At 42.0% G+C, this 22,605-nt stretch overlaps 1 protein-coding gene across 1 annotated transcript in view; it reads right to left on the bottom strand.

Moving 5' to 3' along the window:
* LOC124616022 (cytochrome P450 6k1-like) overlaps positions 1–21,410 on the bottom strand; it is a 175,036-nt gene extending 153,626 nt beyond the window's left edge. The window contains exon 1 of the mRNA XM_047144240.1: positions 21,204–21,410. The gene's annotated coding sequence lies outside the window, so the exon portion shown is untranslated. The remainder of the gene's footprint in view (positions 1–21,203) is intronic.
* Positions 21,411–22,605: the final 1,195 nt, after the last annotated feature.

Below are 22,605 nucleotides of genomic sequence, written 5' to 3'. Positions count from 1 at the left end.
TTGAGGCTGTGTGTGTTTTGATATGCAGAGGCGATGTCGGTTTTGTTGAATAATTTATTAATTTTGTTCGAGATGTTTCCTAGATAAGTTGTGGTTACCTTGTTTTCTTCTTGTTCGTTGTGTATATGCTTTGTTTTCCATATTTACCGGTATGTATATTGTGCCTTTGTCGTTGGGTTTTACTGTAATATAATTGTTTTACAATTTTGGGGTCTGTTCTAAGGCTATATGATTTTTGACAAAGAGAGAGAAATTGAACATTGCTTAGAACCAACGAGGAAATGTAATAAGGCCAGGTCATTATGATAACATGAAAATTGGTCCTGCTTAAGCGCTTTTAAATCAAATGATAATTAAATCTACAACCTAGCTGCAATTGGCGTTGATATACAACATTGGGGACGTGTAGAAAACGTGTGCCCCGACCGGGACTCGAACCCGGACATGGCAGACGCTCTGTCCATCTGAGCCACGGCGGGCACAGAGGATAGTGCACCTGCAGGGACTTATTCCTTGCATGCTCCCCGTGAGACCCACATTCCCAACATGTCCACACCACTACATTCGTAGTGCGCCTAATAGATGTTTGCCCAACACACTCATTACTCGTGGAAGATTAATCTATCAAGTCCCGTACGAGTTGGGACATAGCGTGTGCTTTCGCACAAGTAGGTCAATGGCCGAGTAGCCATATTTTAACTATATATGAAGGTAGTATCTGTTAGCGAAAGAACAGATACCATTGATGACCGTGCAGCTTCTCTAGAATGAAATGATAATTAAATCGACACCCTAGCTGCAAACAGGCGTTGATATACAACATTGGGGACATGTTGAAAATGTGTGCCCCGACCGGGACTCGAACCCGGGATTTAATTATCATTTCATTCTAGAGAAGCTGCACGGTCATCAATGGAACAGATACTACCTTCATATACACTTTTAAATCACAGTGCTTCACCAGCAATTAAGTAGCAGTAGAACAACAGACACTTTAAATTAATTACCTCGAGGAATAGAAAAACTGCAGTGTCTAAAGTTGTTAAAGACAAACACGATCATGCTCTGCAGCTTCTCCACGAGTGTTACAACGCTTTTTGAAAATTGAAAGACGGGGTACCTGGAAAACGACAGTAGTTCTGACAACAGCCACTGAAATTAACAATCAGCATTAACTTCTGACTGAAAAAAGTTTCCACTGCATTTTATTGCGGAGGCTTTCGCAAGACCTCCTGGACAAACTCATCGCCATGGTTCGATCAAATAATACAGTTTAGTTGCAATTCTGCGGCTTATTGCTGTGAAACAGTGTTTTCGTCCAAGTCGTCATGACAAATGTCAGACAGAAAACAAATATTTAATTCCTCATCGACGACACAGAACACAAGCGTACTTGTAGCGAGTCACAAAGCAGCAACGATCCAGCCGTGCCTTTAAGTGTAAACTTAGATTTAACTGACGTAGATGAAATTTCACACGATGAAGACAGTCTGTGAATTATCTAGCCGGTAGAACTGTGAAACAAGTTAAGCAGAAATGCGAGTTATGTGATATGTTCCGTGTGCCAGTTTCAACATTTGAATAATGCGAATGAGAAAGAGTCCGCAGATTAACCGAATTCAAAATTACACGACCAATGACAGCTTAGAATGTGTATCGGAAGCAGTGTTAAACATTATTCAAATGGCAAAAGCAGATTCCTCTGTCGATGAAAAATAAGTTCTGGATTCGAAGTCGTTTCAGGTACTCAAGGGAGATTGAGGTGAAGCAGACAAGAAACTTAGTCATAGTATTCCGTTTTGTCAAATTGTTACAGAGAAGACTGTACATATATTTTTGACAAAAGATCGTGTATTGTTTTGAGGAAGTGTAAACGCCAGGTAGAGATGAGTGCCATTGTAAAATGTGGTAAGGTTATTTTATGAGGCAGTTACCAGGCATGTAAATTATTTCGTGTATATTTTTGGCTAATTATGTAGATGTAAAAAGAGTTATATCTGCAAAACAAACAGAAATACTAAAGACGTTAAAATTTAAAGAGAAGTATAGATTTGTGTTTCAATATGGTCTGCAATTCTCAAATATCTCTCAAACGAACTGAATGGGTACAGTATGCTATGGTACTACGTATAGAGCATATATTATTTACCACAAAAATAAGTGCAAGGAAGTTTTATCCGCATTAAGAGGAAAATAAAAGCCATGTTTTTAGCGACGAGCTTACGATAATTGTCATTTTTTTCCCTTTATGTTTGCGATAGAAACAAGGAAACAATTGAAGATATGCGTGGAAAAATCGGCTCAAATGGTTCAAATGGCTCTGAGCACTATGTGACTTAACATCTATGGTCATCAGTCCCCGAGAACTTAGAACCAGTTAAACCTAACTAACCTAAGGACATCACACACATCCATGCCCGAGGCAGGATTCGAACCTGCGACCGTAGCAGTCGCGCGGTTCCGGACTGTGCGCCTAGAACCGCTAGACCACCGCGGCCGGCTCGGCTCAAATGTAGAAGCTTAGAAATAAGTGTTGCCATCTGTTGCTGGGTACGGGAACTATCAAAATTGACATTGGTCTCACGCCTAAATGTCAGATTAGGATATTTAGAGGTGAGACCAATGTCAGTTTTGATAGTTCCCGAATGCAGCAACAGATGGCAACACTTATCTCTATAATGCGTTTAAAATTAGTTGCGACTTATGACGTTTGGCTCACCGGTGGGGACATAACGCCTTTGCCCAGGTAACACCAATGGCGAGCCGTCTTTCCCTACTACACCACAAGCAATTCGCTTGGCAAAACGTCCCTGTTGCCACGCCGTGGATAAACAGTACGACGTGGTGTCGTGCTTCAGAGGCACCTGCGTTCATTGGCTCTCGAAGTAAAGTGATATTTTCTGGTGTTGAAGTGTCTACAGTCGTCAGGTATTGCGAAGGAGTCTTTCGTGTTGGCGCTGCAGACCGCGGGCTCAATATGTCAGTTTTTGACAAAATAGCATTAATAATAACAGTGCAGCACGTCTGAACACGAGATTCGCAGTAAAAGTGTTCGTTCAAGAACACGGTCATCGGCTGTGAAGAGAATGTTCTGCTGAAAAATATTCCTCGGAATTGCACAAAGCAATGCTCAGTGGCCAATACTACTCCGTTGTGCTGGGTAAAGCTCCAACAATGCAATGGAGGAAAGCGACTCTTTTTGTTTGGGTACAAAGATATGTTCGACTGGATTAAGTTGAACCTAGCTTGTGTAAGGCGAAGTTAATGGAACTTGTAGTACTGTACAAGCCAAAAACTCCACGCTACCAGATCGACGAAATGGCTAACGCTAAAGGGCATAGTTAAATCAGGCTTCCTCCGCATCATGATCATTTAAATCCGGCTGAGAATATATGTGGTGAAAAGTAATGTGACAAAAACAAGAAATTTACGCTCAGTGAGGTTAAAATGCTGACAAAACAAGTCATTGCAAATGTTACATCACAGGACTGGTCTCAAGTTGTCAGCCATACCAAGCATGTGTTTAAGGAGACATGGATTCATGAAGGACTGTCTTGAGTTTTGAGTAATACGTTGCTTCTCTTGTTGCTGTGTTAATAACTGCCTATTTTGCCTAAACACAGCAGTTTACAGATGTACATCTGACGAACATTCTACTCCAGTTGAAATAGTGACAGAATCCTATTACAGCGTATTAACTACCAACTGAGGGCGAGAAATATTAGTTATGAGGAAGCCCATTCTCAGTATAAAAATATATGCGCAGTTTCTTCATTTACATTGTTGCAAAACCCGCAGCAATCCTCGTTTCATAGGCTACCGATGGTCCTTGAAAATTACATTATTTCATTTAAAAACATCTATAGTTGCTTGTATACCGCGGAGGGCATGGAAGTTTCGCATATTAACCGTATGGCCAAATACTCTGCTCTTTGCGTGCTATCATTTGCCAAGACCTTGTTTCGATATGTGAGACAGTTTATGAGATATGAGGGATTTATTAGTATTTCACTCTGGCTCTTTCACTGGCGTGTGCGTTCGTGGCGGAGACCTTTACACACATTCCATTTTCTGAACGTTGTAGATAGATAGCGATATCGTTCGACGTTTAATGAATAATTCAATATGTTATCTAAATTTTATATGCAGCAACATATGACCTAATACACACGAAACGCAAATTCGTATCGATTCCTATTTTTCACTACAAACTTTAAGAATTTCTCGGAGTAGTTTAGCTGATACCGAAATATCACAATAACTATGGCCATTAAGGAAATAATAGGTAATTGATAATGAAGCTGACCAATGAAGCTATAACGTCTGCGAGAATCAGAGTTTATTACCGTATAGTTTCTCTAAAATCGTTCGAGAAAGACTGTATACCGGCCAGCTTGCGCACCTGACAGGTTACTCGCTGGAAACTACGCTTTCCTCCACTCGGTCGGTACTGAATTGTCAAAAGTCACAACTAATTTAAAAACACACTATAAGTTTTTACATTTGATGGTTAGTTCGTTTTTCGGTGCATGTCTTCAATTAAAAGCTGTAGTTCATTGTTTACTTCACACACTAAGATATCATATGCATTTCTAGTCCCGTTCATTTCCTCATAGCTGAGAATTTGAAAGTTCTGTCCATAGCGCTGCTGCAGCTTCTAGGGCCCAAAATGGCAGCCACCGCTGGGCAGTGTTGCCAACTTTAAAAAACCCGAATCGCTAGATTCAATATCAAAAGTCGCTAGAAAGTCGCTAAAACTGATTTTACTAGGGGTGTGCAATAAGCCAGTGGAGGGGAATAAAATATTAATAAAAATTGTCTCATATATAATTGCTATATTGTCTTAATTAAATGACGCATCGCTTCCAACAACATACATACAAAATACGCTAAAGTTTAATTAAACATGTTATCATAATTGACACAATACATAAATTGTTGTTTCAATCACAGTAGTCAAATATACTAGAAATATACAACTATATTTGTAACAAAAGAAAGCAAGAACTCAAATTAGGTTACAAAATATATACATACCGGTATATGAGCTATTCATCGTCGTCACTCAGAAGATCGAATAACTCTTCTGTTTCATGCTCTGACAGAACTATAGTTAATGTAGAGGGTTGAACGTCGCTCAAAAGATGATGTTGCAGTTCGACTGGTTTTGTCGCAAAAGAGTAACTTTTGTTCATTCCAATAAGCTCCAATACGTCTGACAGTATGTCAAAAGATGCACAATCTTTATTTTGTTTCTTCAGCTGGTCTCTCAATATGATCAAAGCATTAATTGTCTTTAACGATAATCTGTTACGTTGTTTAATTTTTATAATGTTCGTAGAACTGAATATTCTTTCCACTTCTGCATTTGAATGCAGTAGGCATAGAACAGTCATTGGTAGCTGTGAAATCAAAGAAAAAGGATTCGCCCCTGTGACATTTTTATACTGCAAAACCTCACTCCAAAATCGAACAGTGTTAGTAGTGTTATTCCACCTAATGAAGTTGATATTATGCCATTCTTGCAGCATATGTCTATGAAATCGACACTAAAACTCAATTCTTTAGCTACATCCGCTACAGCATTATTTTTATTCACTTTAAGTGTTCTTTCAACATTCAGCATTGACATTATTTTCAGGATCGTAACGTTACTTGGGAGCCTTTGTTGAATTTCTTTTATGAGTTTCAGATTAAACTGAATGCATCTCTTCTTCAGATAAACTTTAATTTCTTCAGAGAAACTTGACTAAGACAATTTCTGTTCAAACATAAAGCCAAGGTTCGGATTTGCGTACATACATTCGCTTGGAACTGGTGTTGTCAACAAATCAACAGTTGGAAAAACTATGTTTTGTCCCAGTGACTGCATGAGAAATACAAGTGTATCTAGTAATCTAGTGGGGTCATTGTCTTCTCCTTCAAAAGCTTTTACTGCTATTTGTACGTCTTTTATAGCATGTTTAAACTAAAAAATGTAAAGATGATTTGAGTCGTCACAATACATCTTGTACAAAAGATCGGCAGTGTAACAATTGTCTTGAACCATGGCAAGTGAAAAATGTAGATTTAGTTCTTCCCACTGCTCCAGAATTGCTGGTTCAATTGAAAGCCAACGTGTTGCACAGACCTTCAAAATTTTTAGTGGCTGTTTTCCACAATTTGTCTCATAAACCTTTTTCTATCCCCCTTGTCTTTTGGGTGAAATGGAGAACCAATTGTAGGTTTCGCGTACAAGAAACTCTATGTTTCTAGGTATGGTATTCACTGAGGTGTGCGAAACTGCAAGTTGAAGAGAGTGACAAATGCAACGGATCAATACCAAATGCTTCAAACCATATTCTCTCTTGAGTTGTTCGAAAAGTCCATTGTTTATTCCAACCATTGCAGAAGCATTATCTGTGCCAATTCCTACCATATTAGCGAATGGAAGTTTGAGATCTTTCAAAGAATTCACAAGAACAGCAGCCAGATTTCTTGCATCTGTAGTTTCTACTACAGCGAGTTTGAGAAATGCTGATCTAATGGTTTGGTTGTCTACACTATAGTACCGTATAACGATACCTAGCATTTTAGATATTGATATTGATTTAGATATTGATCTGTGGATTCATCTATTAGTACACTGTATCTTTGTTTACCTATATCTTCAACCAATGATTGTGTAAAATGTGGAGCCAAAACTTCAGTCATAATGTTAGTGCACTTCGTACGATGTAATTGCATGTTTTTAGCGCCCTCATCACCTGAAAACACCTTCTTGCACAGTATTCCTAAATGATATACAGCTAAAATAGAACAATGTTCAGCAATAAATAAAGAAAGGGCACCTTCAGCTCTGCTTGCTATTCAAACTGCAGTTTTCGGAAGAATTTTCACAGGTAAGGTGGTTTGTGTTTTTTTTTAATCAATTTTTTGTTTATGCTTAATAGATTTCGAATGCTTTCTAATATCACACAATTTAGCATAAGACTCTGTTGCACATACTTGATATCTTGCCTTGGATAAGTCTCCAACGACTGGTTTCAGTCAACCATTGAATTCAGGTTCTGCTTCCCACGCATCCCGTTATTTTTGAGCGTACTGCTTCTTCTTCTGCGGTAAATCCATTACGTTGGCCACCACAACGTTAAGTTTCACCAATTTATAATCACTGAAAATACATTAAAACTCAGGCGAACTAGAGGTCATGAAACAATCTACTCACTCGGTAACTCGATATCAGTCCTACTGTTCATTGTTTAAAACGTAATAATGTCTGAGATACCCCCACCGAACTGTTCTTGCGTTACCACTGTGCATGTGGTAATAATTTGACTGCAAGTTAACATTTCGAAAAATTAGAGGTTGCTGGACAGAAATGTATTTTATTATACATATTACGTATGTTTTTTGTCAATTCGATAAATAAAGGAAGTTCAAAAGTTGAAGAATTATAGATCGATACGCTATCGACGATAACAGGCTAGTGGGTAATAAATAATGAATTGTTCTATAGTCAAGGTTTTCTTACTCTGTAGGCAATTCCCACATTCAGGTTTACTAAATTAAGAACAATGCTACATGATCTGCTAAGAACTTAATTTAACTTAGTAAATCTAGAACAAAGTAAGTGTAGTACCCATTCTATAGTTAAAATCTTAGTTTTGTTAATGAAAATACTGGCCCAAAATAGTTTTGATTTGTACTTCAAAAGTCGTCAGTACTCCAAAAGTCGCCAGATAAGTCGCTAAATAATTTTTGTCGCTAAAAAGGTTTTTTTGTCGCTAAGACGAAAGCAAAAGTCGCCATTTCTAGCGACAAAGTCGCTAAATTGGCAACACTGCCGCCGGGTTAGCAGAACTTCCTTCATTCAGTGCTTTAGCATACGACGTTGAGACACGCGTACCCACGGACGTATATAATGGGGGTGTCCAGGGGCACTGCGCTTGGTTGACGTAGTGACAAGCCATGGAGGAATGAGGCTGCAAAAAATAGCTGTGCCCTGCGGCGGGGTGTCTACCCCCACCCTCAGTATGTGTGCAACGGAAGTGAGTGCAATCTTGCCAACCGTAGCGGAATTTCGCTACGCGTATTAAAGTTTTTTGGCCTTCGTGGCGTAGCGGCGAAATTATGAAATTGTTAAAAAGATAGCGGAATTCAACTTTCTTCGGCGAAATGCAAAACCCTCGTAAATTTTCATTGCCAAGTACAAAACATGTAACATATGCACGGGACTGCAGATACCGAACAGTCTTTCTCCATGATGACAGACATTAAAACTAAAAGACTTATTAAGCTACTCGCAGAAACGTTAAGTGACTTGTTGAAAGTATGACTAGACATCCAAAACAAGAACCGTTATTGATCATTATTATATTTCGTACATAATTACGGAGGAACATTTCCGTAAGTTTGAAAAACGTATCAATTATTATCTGAGAACTGAAGGCGATCAAAATATTGCTGCATCAACAAATTCATACATTTCACTGTGATTTTAATAAACATTGAAACGTTTCACACACACAATGCTAAAAAAAAACTTGCAAATTAATTCCTTACGCCTTAGCCAGTTCAGATTCCATATAAAGAGGAAAATTACCTGTCGCATCAAACTACAGTTACTATATCAACAGCAACTATTTGAATGAAGCACGATATTCAGCACTGGACACTGTCGTCCTAGCTGTCGCTGATCGTTAAATGCCCCACCTGGAAAAATATGGAATATATTTGTCCATAGCTTAAATTATTTATTTAGCCTGTATATCGTCAGGAATTATGTAGACTATATCATAAATTATATTTGAAACTGTAGTGGAATTTGGATGTGCTCGTAGCGGAATTAACTTATTTTCTTATAAATTCCAAAAAGTTCCTAGGACTCATTCTAACAAATTGCTTAGATTCTTTTGCAGAAAACGGAATACAAATTATATAAAGATGTCAAATAATACTATACATGTACTGTAGTATCGCCATCGTTGTTATTTATGAAGAGCTGTACAGCTATTATTTGGTATTATCAGTTTTGTGGAGGTTATTTTGGGCGATATTCTGAATAAAACAGAAATTGCACTAATGCTGGATATTAATGGAGGACTTTTATGACTGTCACATTTATAGTCTATCACAGCTCAATAACAAGCATCTGTTTTGACACTGACCGCTATGTAACAGGTATGCACTATCCTGTACAGGTATTTCAGGAAGTGTGTCAAAGACATAACCATGACAGAAAAACATCTGAAATAAAGTAGCAGGCTGTGATTTACTGTCCATTATGTAGCTAGTTGTACACCAGCGAAAATGGATGCGTGTTTTGGCAGTGTTTCATTTTCTTCTTCTCTTTTACAGCTAGCATGGAATTGTCTCCAGCTAAATACATAGATTATGACATTGGGAGATATGTAGGGTATCCTCCAGGCAATGATGAGGAAAAGCTGCGAGCATTAAAAGAGCCTTGGACCCCACCGGATACTTTCAAGTTTCCAGTCACCGGCAAGAAGAACCTTTCAACGTCATTGGACTACCAGGCACTGATGGCTTGTGTATTCAGTCATCATGCAGGGAGCATTTTGCAAATATGTGTTTTACTTGGAAAAATGCAAGGCAGCCGTGGTCATCAGGAACTAGGGGCCTTTGTTAGTAAGCCATTCACTAACTGGAAAAAAGCTTTAGGCAGCTTTAATCACCACGCTGATACAAAATATCATAAATTTGCTGTCGAGCAGGCAACAAATTTTATAAAGGTCATGGAGGGAAAAGCTCTTGATGTTACAGAGTCCATCAATGTGGAAAATAGTAAAATTGCTTAAGAGAACAGGAAAAGATTGAAAGCTACTGTAGAAACAATTCTTCTCTGTGGAAGACAGGAAGTTTCCCTAAGAGGATGCCGTCATTCTGGAGAAGTTGGAATAAACGAACCTGCACACAATGACGGTAATTTTAGAGCGCTACTTCGTTTTCGTGCTCGATCCGGTGATGAAGCACTTAAGAATCACTTATAACGCTAGTTGTTCTAGGCGTGATACGGCTTTTGTTTCGTCAGCCAGTACAGTAAAAAGAACCTGCCTTCTTGACCCTTTTCAGTACTTGTGCTTGAATAGCATTACCACACAGCATTACCACACAGGTCAATAACTTCATTCTGAATTCCTGAAGAGGTATACATGGCTCTACTGTGGATGTTTTGGAAGGTAGGAGACGAGATACTGACAGAAGTAAAGCTGTGAGTACCGGGCGTGCGTCGAGCTTCGGTAGCTCAGATGGTAGAGCACTTGCCCGCGAAAGGCAAAGGTCTCGAGTTCGAGTCTCGGTCGGGCACACAGTTTTAATCTGCCAGGAAGTTTCACAACTAGCGTTATGTTTACGATACGTAGACTAGAAAATCGATTATCAGGGAGGATTTTCTTGACTTTATCTACGTGGAAGATGTTTCAGCGCAAGCATTGGCAAACACGATCATAACACATCTCTTATCTTATAACTTGGATGTGGACAAATTGGTAGGGCAAAGGCTTTGATGGCGCTGCAGTAATGAGCGGCCGGTTACGAGGCGTGAGAACAATAATTGCAGAACAATATCCGAGAGCGCAATTTGTATACTGTGTGGCACATGTTCTTAATTTAGTTCTTGAGCATTCGTGTGGAATACCTATGATACGGAACTGTATTGGAACAATAAAAAGTATAGTAAACGTTTTTCGACAATCTTTACTTCGGGACAACCTTTTGAAGATAATTTCAGATCAAACTGACTCATCTCATTCAACGCTGATCTCCCTTTGTGAGACGCGGTGGACCGAAAAGCATGTGGCTGTTGAGAGATTTGCAGAAATGCTTCCTGTAGTACCGCGACACTTGAGGCCCTTCAAGACGCTGCTAGTAGGGATGTCGCCACTGAAGCATACCAACTGCAGACTGCCATGGAAAATAACCAATTTATCATGTCGCTTGTTATATTACGAAAAGTTTTTTCATGTACACCGAACCTGAATAAAGCAATGCAGAAGGTCAATGTTGACCTGATGAACACTTGCAGTTATGCGAAAACAGTTAAAACTAGTCTACAAAATATTCAGAATGAAAGTGAGTTCTCAGTCCTTCTCGAGCAGGCAAAGCAGATGAGCTCAAGTGACATAACTGTTCCAAGAACGACTGGAAGGCAAACCCAGCGCAGCAATGTACCAGGAGAAACTGCTGAAATATACGAGTATTATCGTCGAAATGTATTTTACCCTTTTATTGAACATGTGATCACATAACTTTATGCTCGTTTTAAACCACATGAAGAAACAATCAAAGGAATTCAGATGCTTCTGCCTGAGAAAACAAATAATGACTCCAGGACAAAAGAAAATCTTAAGAAGACAGCGCAAATATTTCTCGGTGAGAATGTAGGCACAACAATTCTGAGCGAATACGAGATATGGCACAATCGCTGGAAATCTGTAGAGGAAAAACCTGTCACTGCAATAGAAGTTATTGATCAGTGTGCTGAACTGTTTTTCCCTTCGATAAAAAAGCTTCTTTTCATATTAGCCACACTCCCAGTGTCAACGGCGACCCCTGAAAGATGTTTCTCGACTATGAAGAGGCTAAGCACTTACATAAGGAATAAAATGGGAGGTGAAAGACTTACTGGTCTTGCTCTAATGAGTGTTCATCGTGATCTGGCGGTGCAACTAGATTGTGAAGTAATTATTAGTAAGTCGGCAGCAAGACGTAAAAGGCTAAATATAATACTTTACATTGAAGTAATTAATGTTTATTTTTAAATTAGCTTACGACCTGAAGTCACAGCAAAATGCCAAAGTGTCACAATTTAAATACAAAGACTAATATAATAATATTATTGCTTAATATAAATGATTAATAACGATATTCAAAAATATATAATTACCTCCACTGTTAGCTTACAATTAGTTACTTTTTCATAAATAAATACCTCAACGGCTACAATACATGTGTTTTATTTAAAGACGCTTGGATCAATTAGTATTTCTCTACAGTTTTACCCGCATGTAATATGGATGCTAACGTATTTGTGGGTTTTTTAATTTCTGCTTGATTGACTCTATTGGCGTTAACAGCAAAACCTTTTTATGTGGTGGGCGAAGACAGGTTTACCTTCCTAAATGATAGTGTTGGACCCCCCCCCCCATGACAAAGCTGTAGGTACGTTCCTGCGCGTACCGTATGTGCACAAGCCGCCATGTTTTCTGAGTGTTCAGCAGCACGTTGAACTCGTCACACTCAGCGTTGACGTTCGAATGAACAATCCGTGTGCCGTCGACGTTACGGCAGCGGTGGGAACAGGAAACGTGTGATTATTGTAATGGCGACGACATTTGGAGAAAATTGCCGGCTACTCTACGAAATAAGCACACTTTTTGCTCGTGGCGGTAGCAACGAATGACGAGAAAGGGACGTCAGTGAGTAATTTGTATTATTCTGATCGCCGACAAGCGTAGCAGAGGAAGGAAGGCGTCTCTGTAACGAATGAGAGCTGTTGTAACACATGATCATACCTTGAGGAGTGCAACGTCACCTCTTACACAATATAACAACTGGGGTCTGGCTAGTGGTAAGTTGGAGCTTTCAGAGCATCCATATCCGCCCGAAACAGGGTCAGTTTTTCGGTGCGAGGTGGAGTTCTAACTTGTTACGTAAGAGGACATACTGAAAAGTAATGCCTCGGAATGTTTTACTCTGTTCTCAATATCGGTTGGGGTATTACATGTCGTGAATATTACTCTGTCGAATTTCTCGCCTGGCTGACTCAAGTAGCAACGCTCTGCCATTAGAGGCCTCTGAGTTGTGGCGTGTAACATGGCCGTGTTTAGCATAACTGAGCCGGTGCGTGAGAAACAGCGTGCTGTAATCGAGTTTCTAACCGCAGAAAACGTACTTTGTAAGAGGTATGTGCTGCCTGCGATATGTAAGCTATAAGAGAATCTGAGACCAAAGAGCAGTGTTGACTGCAGTACGAACTGTGTAGCAGTAGCAGTAAGTTGTTGCTAGCGAGCAGTCGCCTGTCTGCTCTGGTCTGGTGTATCATGTTGGCTGGGCCGGTCGCGGTGCAGCGATGCCGGAGCCTGAGTGTTATTGTATAAGGTAAAAAGCAGCCTCGCGCATATCTAGTAATGTTATGCAAAGTCCCATGTAAATCTTTTAAAAATGTCCTAATAATAATCTTTGTGATATAAAGTAATTTCTAAAAAAAATTCATTTCAATTTAAAGAATTTACTAATTTCTTCAATCCATGATCATTCCTATTGTTACAAAAGAAAAATCAATTGCTTCCTTTCATAAATGACAAATCTATCGGCCAGCATTGCACAGAGCTGTCCCCGAAAAATTTTACATAAGAGCAGATATGTTCGCCGTTTTTATTGAGGTAAGAATTTTTTGCTTTTTTATTCAGAATGATCTTACAGGGCCATGACGCAGCGCTGATGTCGTCCAAATTCTACCACGTTACTGAATTTATTTTTTATTACGAAGTTTAGGAATTTTTCTGTTTCGAGCTTACATTAAATGAGAAACAAGTTTTGTGTGGAGGTTAAATGTCAATAAATTTCTGTAGGGATGTTACAAATGTGAAAGGAATGAATTTTGTGGGGACGTTACACTTAAATAAGAATCACTATCCATAATATTTATTTTATTATTTTGTTTGTGGGGAGGTTACAACTTCCAATTGAAATTTCTCTCCTTCAGCACGACCATGCCAGACAGCACACGAGCTCTGCGGCATCTGCAACAATCCGACGCCGACAATCCGATCATACACTAAATTACAGGCCCATATCGTTAACGTCGATATGCAGCAGGATTTTGGAACATATATTGTGTTCGAATATTATGAATTACCTCGAAGGAAACGCTCTATTGACACACAGTCAACATGGGTTTAGAAAACATCGTTCCTGTTAAACACAACTAGCTCTTTATTCACATGAAGTGTTGACAAGGGATTTCAGATCTATTTCGTATTTCTGGGTTTCCGGAAGGCTTTTGACATGGTTCCACACAATCGGCTCGTAGTGAAATTGCGTGCTTATGGAACATCGTCTGTTATGTGACTTGATTCGTGATTTCCCGTCAGAGAGGTCACAATTCGTAGTGACTGACGGAAAGATAGTGTTATAGGCCCTTTGCTGTTCCTTATCTACACTCCAGGAAATGGAAAAAAGAACACATTGACACCAGTGTGTCAGATCCACCATACTTGCTCCGGACACTGCGAGAGGGCTGTACAAGCAATGATCACACGCACGGCACAGCGGACACACCAGGAACCGCGGTGTTGGCCGTCAAATGGCGCTAGCTGCGCAGCATTTGTGCACCGCCGCCGTCAGTGTCAGCCAGTTTGCCGTGGCATACGGAGCTCCATCGCAGTCTTTAACACTGGTAGCATGCCGCGACAGCGTGGACGTGAACCGTATGTGCAGTTGACGGACTTTGAGCGAGGGCGTATAGTGGGCATGCGGGAGGCCAGGTGGACGTACCGCCGAATTGCTCAACACGTGGGGCGTGAGGTCTCCACAGTACATCGATGTTGTCGCCAGTGGTCGGCGGAAGGTGCACGTGCCCGTCGACCTGGGACCGGACCGCAGCGACGCACGGATGCACGCCAAGACCGTAGGATCCTACGCAGTGCCGTAGGGGACCGCACCGCCACTTCCCAGCAAATTAGGGACACTGTTGCTCCTGGGGTATCGGCGAGGACCATTCGCAACCGTCTCCATGAAGCTGGGCTACGGTCCCGCACACCGTTAGGCCGTCTTCCGCTCACGCCCCAACATCGTGCAGCCCGCCTCCAGTGGTGTCGCAACAGGCGTGAATGGAGGGACGAATGGAGACGTGTCGTCTTCAGCGATGAGAGTCGCTTCTGCCTTGGTGCCAATGATGGTCGTATGCGTGTTTGGCGCCGTGCAGGTGAGCGCCACAATCAAGACTGCATACGACCGAGGCACACAGGGCCAACACCCGGCATCATGGTGTGGGGAGCGATCTCCTACACTGGCCGTACACCACTGGTGATCGTCGAGGGGACACTGAATAGTGCACGGTACATCCAAACCGTCATCGAACCCATCGTTCTACCATTCCTAGACCGGCAAGGGAACTTGCTGTTCCAACAGGACAATGCACGTCCGCATGTATCCCGTGCCACCCAACGTGCTCTAGAAGGTGTAAGTCAACTACCCTGGCCAGCAAGATCTCCGGATCTGTCCCCCATTGAGCATGTTTGGGTCTGGATGAAGCGTCGTCTCACGCGGTCTGCACGTCCAGCACGAACGCTGGTCCAACTGAGGCGCCAGGTGGAAATGGCATGGCAAGCCGTTCCACAGGACTACATCCAGCATCTCTACGATCGTCTCCATGGGAGAATAGCAGCCTGCATTGGTGCGAAAGGTGGATATACACTGTACTAGTGCCGACATTGTGCATGCTCTGTTGCCTGTGTCTATGTGCCTGTGGGTCTGTCAGTGTGATGATGTGATGTATCTGACCCCAGGAATGTGTCAATAAAGTTTCCCCTTCCTGGGACAATGAATTCACGGTGTTCTTATTTCAATTTCCAGGAGTGTATATAAACGATCTGGGAGACAATCTGAGCAGCCGTCTTCGGTTGTTTGCAGATGACACTGTCGTTATCGACTAGTAAAGTCATCAGAAGATCAAAACAAACTGCAAAACGATTTAGAAAAGATATCTGAATGGTGCGAAAAGTGGCAGTTGACCCTAAGTAACGAATAGTGTGAGGTCATACACATGAGTGCTAAAAGGAACTCGTTAAACTTTGGTTACACGATAAATCAGTCTAATCTAAAAGCTATGAATTCTACTAAATACCTAGGTATTACAATTACGAACAATTTAAATTGGAAGGAACACACAGAAAATGTTGTGGGGAAGGCTAACCAAAGACGGCGTTTTATTGGCTGGGCCCTTAGAAAATGTAACAGATCTACTAAGGAGACTGCCTACACAACGCTTGTCCGTCCTCATTTAGAATACTGCTGCACGGCATGGAATCCTTACCAGGAAGGACTGACGGAGTACATCGAAAAAGTTCAAAGAAAGGCAGCACGTTGTGTATTATCGCGAAATATTGGAGACAGTGTCACAGAAATGATACAGAATTTGGGCTGGACATCATTAAAAGAAAGGCTTTTTTCGTTGCTGCGGAATCTTCTCACGAAATTCCAATCACCAACTTTCTCCTCCGAATGCGAAAATATTTTGTTGACACCGATCTACATAGGGAGGAATGATCACTACGATAAAATATGGGAAATCAGAGCTCGTACGGAAAGATATAGGTGTTCAATCTTTCCGCGCGCTATACGAGATTGGAATAATAGAGAATTGTGAAGGTGGTTCGACGAAACCTCTGCCGGGCACTGAAATGTGATTTGAAGAGTATCCATGTAGATGTAGATCCTCCATACAATCCGGCTTGGCACAATCTGATTTTCGGCTGTTTCCTAAATTTAAAGAATACTTTCGAGGACTTCACGTTGATTGGGATAAAGCGGTGCGACTAGGGGTGAGAATGTGACTCCGTCAACAAAGTGAAACATTCTACACTCACGGTATTAACAAACTGGTGTCTCGTGAGGAGAAATGCGTTCGTCGCCAGGGTGAATATTTTGAGAAACAGCCATATAGACATCAACAATTAAGATATAGAATGTTAACTAAGTCTGTTTTATTTAAAAAAAAGCTCTAAGATTTTTCAAATAAGAAATTCGTAAGCACTACTTTTCAGCACGACCCCTTATAATATAAGTAGTAATACTCCTAACCTCCGACGAAAAAATGAATTGCATCTCTACTTGCACAGTGCATCCAAGCTGAAAGCAATCCTTCGTCAGTATTAAGCACATTCAGTCACGGAAAACCACTGTGTTGTATTGAAAGCAGAAAATACTTTTAAGGAACTGGCCTGGTGCGAATGGCGGGACTTGGGCAATGGGCGTTCCGTACAAACTGTAATACATCCCAGGAATCGAGGATTTCGACGATTTTCGCCTTTTATCGACAGTGATAGTGCCAAAATATCGGTGCCAGGCATAGCAAGATTTTCGAGAATGTTTCAGTTTCAAGTTCTCAGTCGGAAATAATAAACAGAAGAAAAAATTGGCCTTGTGATATAATCATAATCACAAATCACAATTTCTCTGAATTTTTTCTTTTGCATATACTGTGAAACTTTCTTTTTAACGAGGTTTTAATGAGTGAATTTGTGAGTATCAAAGTATGTGACATAAATGGCCTTGTCTTTTGATTCGATTGGCTTAGAAAAATTTGGAAATTTGTGGTAAGGTCTCATGGGACCAAACTGCTGAGGTCATCGGTCCCCAAGCCTACACACTACTTAATCTAACTTAAACTAACTTATGCTATGGACAACACACGCACCCATGCCCGAGGGAGGACTCGAACCTCCGACGGGGGGAGCCGCACGGCCGTGACAAATCGCCGTAGACCGCGCGGCTACCCCGCGCGGCTTGACTTAGAAGCTTAAGATTTTTACACCACCAAAGGACTGTAGACCTCAGTAAGTGATATAAATTTCAACTTGATATATCTACCCGTTCCTGAGAAAAAGAGTTTTGAACAGTCGGACAGACACACACATCCAATTGCCTACCCACCTTCCCGCTCTCTCTCTCTCTCTCTCTCTCTCTCTCTCTCTCTCTCTCACACACACACACACACACACAGACGGACAACAAAGTTATCCTATAATAGTTCCATTTTTACCTATTGAAGAATGAAGCCTAGCATTACTACAATATAAAAATTACGTACTGAAAACATTACGAATATTAAGAAATTTGATTCGCAAATTGCAAATCTAAATTGACTTCAGCTGTACCATTTATTGGAGACACATGAAAATTTTTGCCGGACCAGGACTCGAACCCGGACCTCCTGCTTACCGCGAAGGGTCGCTTTAACCACATCTTGTTTTTTTATCGTTCGTTGCACTTGTTCGGGATGGACGTCCCATGACACCCGTTCAACTTCATGATTCATCCATTCACTCGGTTTTTTATATCATTATTACAAAAGGCAGCTAACCCTCTGATCGAACAGGCTGAGTTACCATGCCGGCACACTTTGGCTCTCCGAACACGCCATCCGGAATCATCCGAAACCTCCATATGTCATACTTGTCCACATTTCCTAGTGCACACACACACATACTATTTGATTGATATTCAGGACGTAAAATCCCGTCTGAGGCCTGCGATCATTTTTATGTCAATAATTGGCAACCAATGACAACTCAATGAAAGTGTCCAATAACATCTCGATGTTATTTTGAGTTGTCAAGGCTGTACGCCTGGTTGGATAGGAAGGAGTTGAAGTTTGTGATGTCTGAAGATGGGTGTAATCCCGAAACGCGTAACATGTTCTAATAAAAGAGTCAACTGAACATCTCATGACTTTTTTGCAATTGTACACCATTGGTCGCCTATTATTGACACTATTTGATTCCCACAACAAGTCTGTACTGTGTCTGTGATGACAATTCATACTAAACACAGTGTGACCAGTTCCATTACGACTGTGGCTATGGAAAAAATAATGAATTATGTTCACAAAATCACCGTATTTATTCAAAATCGTTTCGCACCAGTACACAGCTAAAATTGTTTAAAAGTGCTTTGAAACATCTACATCTACACGGATACTCTGCAAATCACATTTACGTGCTACAGTCTTTTTTTGGTATTGCATCTAGCACTACACTACAGTTTTCTTATATGTCCTCTGTTGCATCGTAATTGTATCCTTTCACTGACAAATTCAATTTGGGGAACAAGTAGTCGGCTGGAGCCAAATCCGGCGAATACGAGGGGTGATCCTGGGCTATGATCCATTTGCTGGCCAAAAACGCGAACAGTGGTTACTTCGTCGGTTGAAGACCCAAAAAACTTTTTTGTTTTCCTACGCTGCTCCACCGCCTGTTTTCCGACACGTTTCAGACACGTTCTGTTACATATGGGGTCAGGACGCCAGCTACAGTGAAGCTAGTAGCACTTTGACGTTCCAGACAGCTGTCGTTGAAACGTCGAGGATCGTAACGCTATAACTCACCAGGAGATAGCACTGCAGTTTGGGATTTCACACAAGCAGTCCTAACAGCACGAGCACACACTGTGTCAGACATTTCTGAAGGAACGTTTTATAATCCGACTTGTCAACACAGAGAAAATAATAAATATGTTGAAAATGGTCGTTCAGCATCTCTACTCACTTCTGTGCTCATGTAATCACATTATAATTTCACGCAGAACTGTACCATCACTTGTTTAAATACTCCTAGCTGAGTCATTCTGGTCCATACTCTTAATGTTTTTTCGGACACGTTTCGTTTTAAATATCAACGTGGATAAAAATCACAAGGAAACAATCCCGGCAAACGAGCCGGCGACAAACGTTTGTTTATTTTGCGTTGTTTTGCAAAGGCCTCACGAATACGAGACGGCAACTGACGCGACACCGTGAATGCGGTTTCAGATTGCTGAAAGATGCAATGGCTTACTCTTCTCCATGTTGCTTTAATTGACACCAGAAGTTTTCTAAAAATTTAAGGATAAACGTAACGTTGGGCTGGTATCAAACAACATATGGTCGCCAATTCGACTATGAGATACCTTGCCCCAAAAATAATTTTTTTGCCTTGAAGATGGTTTTGATACGCAATGTTAGAGTCCCCGGCGGACCATTCCGGTTATTCGCATGCCCAGAAAGGTGCACCCAAGCTTCATCACTCACAAACTACACCGCTACGTTACGTTCACCGTTCACAATTCTTTTCAAGCATTCACTCGCAATATGCAACTCTCTTTTATGTATCAGCTCAAAGCAATGCTGGAACACGTGAAAGGCAGCAAGGTCTCAGGTGTAAGGACTAGAACGTAGAATGACAACATCCACATTTAACACCATGGAAATGCCACTTGACAGGTCTTCTCCGGGCTAGGAGTATATTTCTGCAAACTGTTTGTAATCGCCTCCGGAATTCAGACTGGAGTCTTATACTTAGGTTTAGAATCGTCGACATTGCCCAAAACCATTGCTGAGCTCAAAACAGCCATTCAGGAGGTCGGTGACAGCATCGATGTTCTGACACTTCAGCGGGTCAAGCAGAATTTCGCTGTTGGTCTGCGCCACATTATCGCCAATGATGGTAGGCGTGCCGAACATGTCATAATATAAATCCGAATACCTGTAGCGTCGTTTACATGTTGAATAAAGTAGTGTGTAAATAATTTACGTTTTTTCATGTAGTTCAATAATTGTTATCCTGTAACTATGTATGCACGTAATAATAATAATAATAATAACAATTTGTTGTGGCTCGATGGCGTGGTGAAAGTCTTTCTACTGGACGCCACTTCAGTGAATTGCGACTGTGTCCCTGACCTGCCCCAGTTATACCATCTGCTGACAGGGGGCCAACAATTTAGCGTAAAATCCGAAGCACGTCTCCTTTTTGGCGACTCCACACATCTTTGTGGGCTGAAGGCTAGGTTACAACGAAAACTGAAAAAATCTGTGGCCTTGGCGAGATTCGATCCCGCAACCATCTCTCCTTTTCCACTCACCCAGATTACCACAAAGACCACAAACACCCACACGCAGCTAGATAGTCCACCTATTCATTTTGATGATTGGGCTTGTATCGAAATATGTGACATAATAGTCCGTATCTTTTGATTGTACTAACTTAGTAGCTCAAATTTTTCACACGCCTAAGCGACCATAGACCTTATAGGTCAACCCCTTTCTGAGAAGTAATGGTCTTAACAGTCGGACTGACAGACAGACAGACAGACCAGCAACAACGTGATTGTATAAGGGTTTTATTTTTACCGATTGAGGTAGCGAGCCGGCCGAAGTGGCCGTGCGGTTAAAGGCGCTGCAGTCTGGAACCGCACGACCGCTACGGCGGCAGGTTCGCATCCTGCCTCGGGCATGGATGTTTGTGATGTCCTTAGGTTAGTTAGGTTTAACTAGTTCTAAGTTCTAGGGGACTAATGACCTCAGCAGTTGAGTCCCATAGTGCTCAGAGCCATTTGAACCATTTGAGGTAGGGAACCCTGAAAATAGTAAATGTAGTTGACTTCCAGCGCAAACTAGAAATCAGGATTAATATAGAAGAGAAGCGTTTGCAGAGACCGACCTCTCGCTGCGTGGTGTCTGGTCGCGCACTGGAACGCCGCCTGCACTGGCAGCGAGCTGAACTACACCCAGACCCAGACCTCGCGTAACTCCACGCGCGATGTGGCTCGGCCGCCACAGTTCCCCCTGCTGACTCGGCACTTCTGACAAGCAGGGCGCGATAAACAGAGTCCGTGCGACGAGGGCGGGCTGTGATTTTGCAACGTCTCCGCACGCGATCTGCGGAAAGTTCCCTGGCAGGCTGCCCGCTGTGAGCACGTAACAGATGCACACACTGATCACACAAAACTTGCATCGCCTCTGCCCATCACGAGAACCGCGTTGCGGGCACGTGGTGCCTTAAGGAAAACCTGTACGTCGAGCAGAGACGAAAGGGGAATCACTGTACCGACAACACGAGCCGCAGTTGGGGAAATGCACAGGTGACTTTGATGAAGGGCTGATAGTTGTAGCCCAATGCCTGTGAAAGAGCATCTCGGACGCTTCGATGCTGGTAAGCTGTTCCCTTGCTACTGTCGTGAGCATCAGTGGCAAGTGGCTGAGGCACGGTGGATCCACGAAGAGACGACGAGGTATTGGACGCCCACGCCTCTTCATAGAACGCAGAGGTTGGAGGCTTGCCCACTCTGAACGCACAGTAGGTGACGTTTACAGCGTACTAGCTTAAAAATCACCAGCGGGTACCGAGACGTCATCTCCGAAGTCGCCGTCTCCGTACGCTCGAAGACACTATGATTGCCTGTCGATAGGGTGAGAAGGCAGGAGAGGGGTCGGGAGTGATTATGACATGTGGTCACCATCAGAGGTCATTGACTCCTCCCCATGAATGGAGGCAACCCGAAGGTCACGTCATTTTGCATCCAGAGTCGGCACTGAATTGCATACTACACACGTCAAAAAAAGTTTTGCATCACCCCAGTTCCGCGAGTTCTGGAACCTCTACTGAAAATTGGAATAGACGTCAACATAAACATCATTTCCGTCCTTTTTCCTGCTCATGAAAACCAGACATTGCGTGTTGCACCACCATACAACGAGACCGTCAGAGGTGGCGGTCCAGAGGTGCTATACACACCAGCACCTCTAATACCCAGTAACACTTCCATTGATGCATGCCTGTATTTCGCTTGGCATACTATCCACAAGTTCATCGAGGCATTGTTGGTCCAGATTGTCCCAAGCCTCAACGGCGATTCAGCATTGATCCTTCAGAGTGGTTGGTCGGTCACGTCGTCCGTAAACAGGCCTTTTCAATTTATCCCAGGCATGTTCGCTAGGGCTCATGCCTGGAAAACATGCTCACCACTCTAGTCGTGTGATGTCGCTATCCTGAAGAAAGTCATTCACAAGATGTGCACGATGGGGGCGCGAATTGTCGTCAATGAAGACAAATGCCTCGCCAG

The sequence above is a fragment of the Schistocerca americana genome, chromosome 5 (assembly GCF_021461395.2).
Source record: "Schistocerca americana isolate TAMUIC-IGC-003095 chromosome 5, iqSchAmer2.1, whole genome shotgun sequence".
In the NCBI taxonomy this organism is placed as follows: Eukaryota; Metazoa; Arthropoda; class Insecta; order Orthoptera; family Acrididae; genus Schistocerca; species Schistocerca americana.
This window is presented reverse-complemented; position numbering and strand designations above follow the sequence as displayed.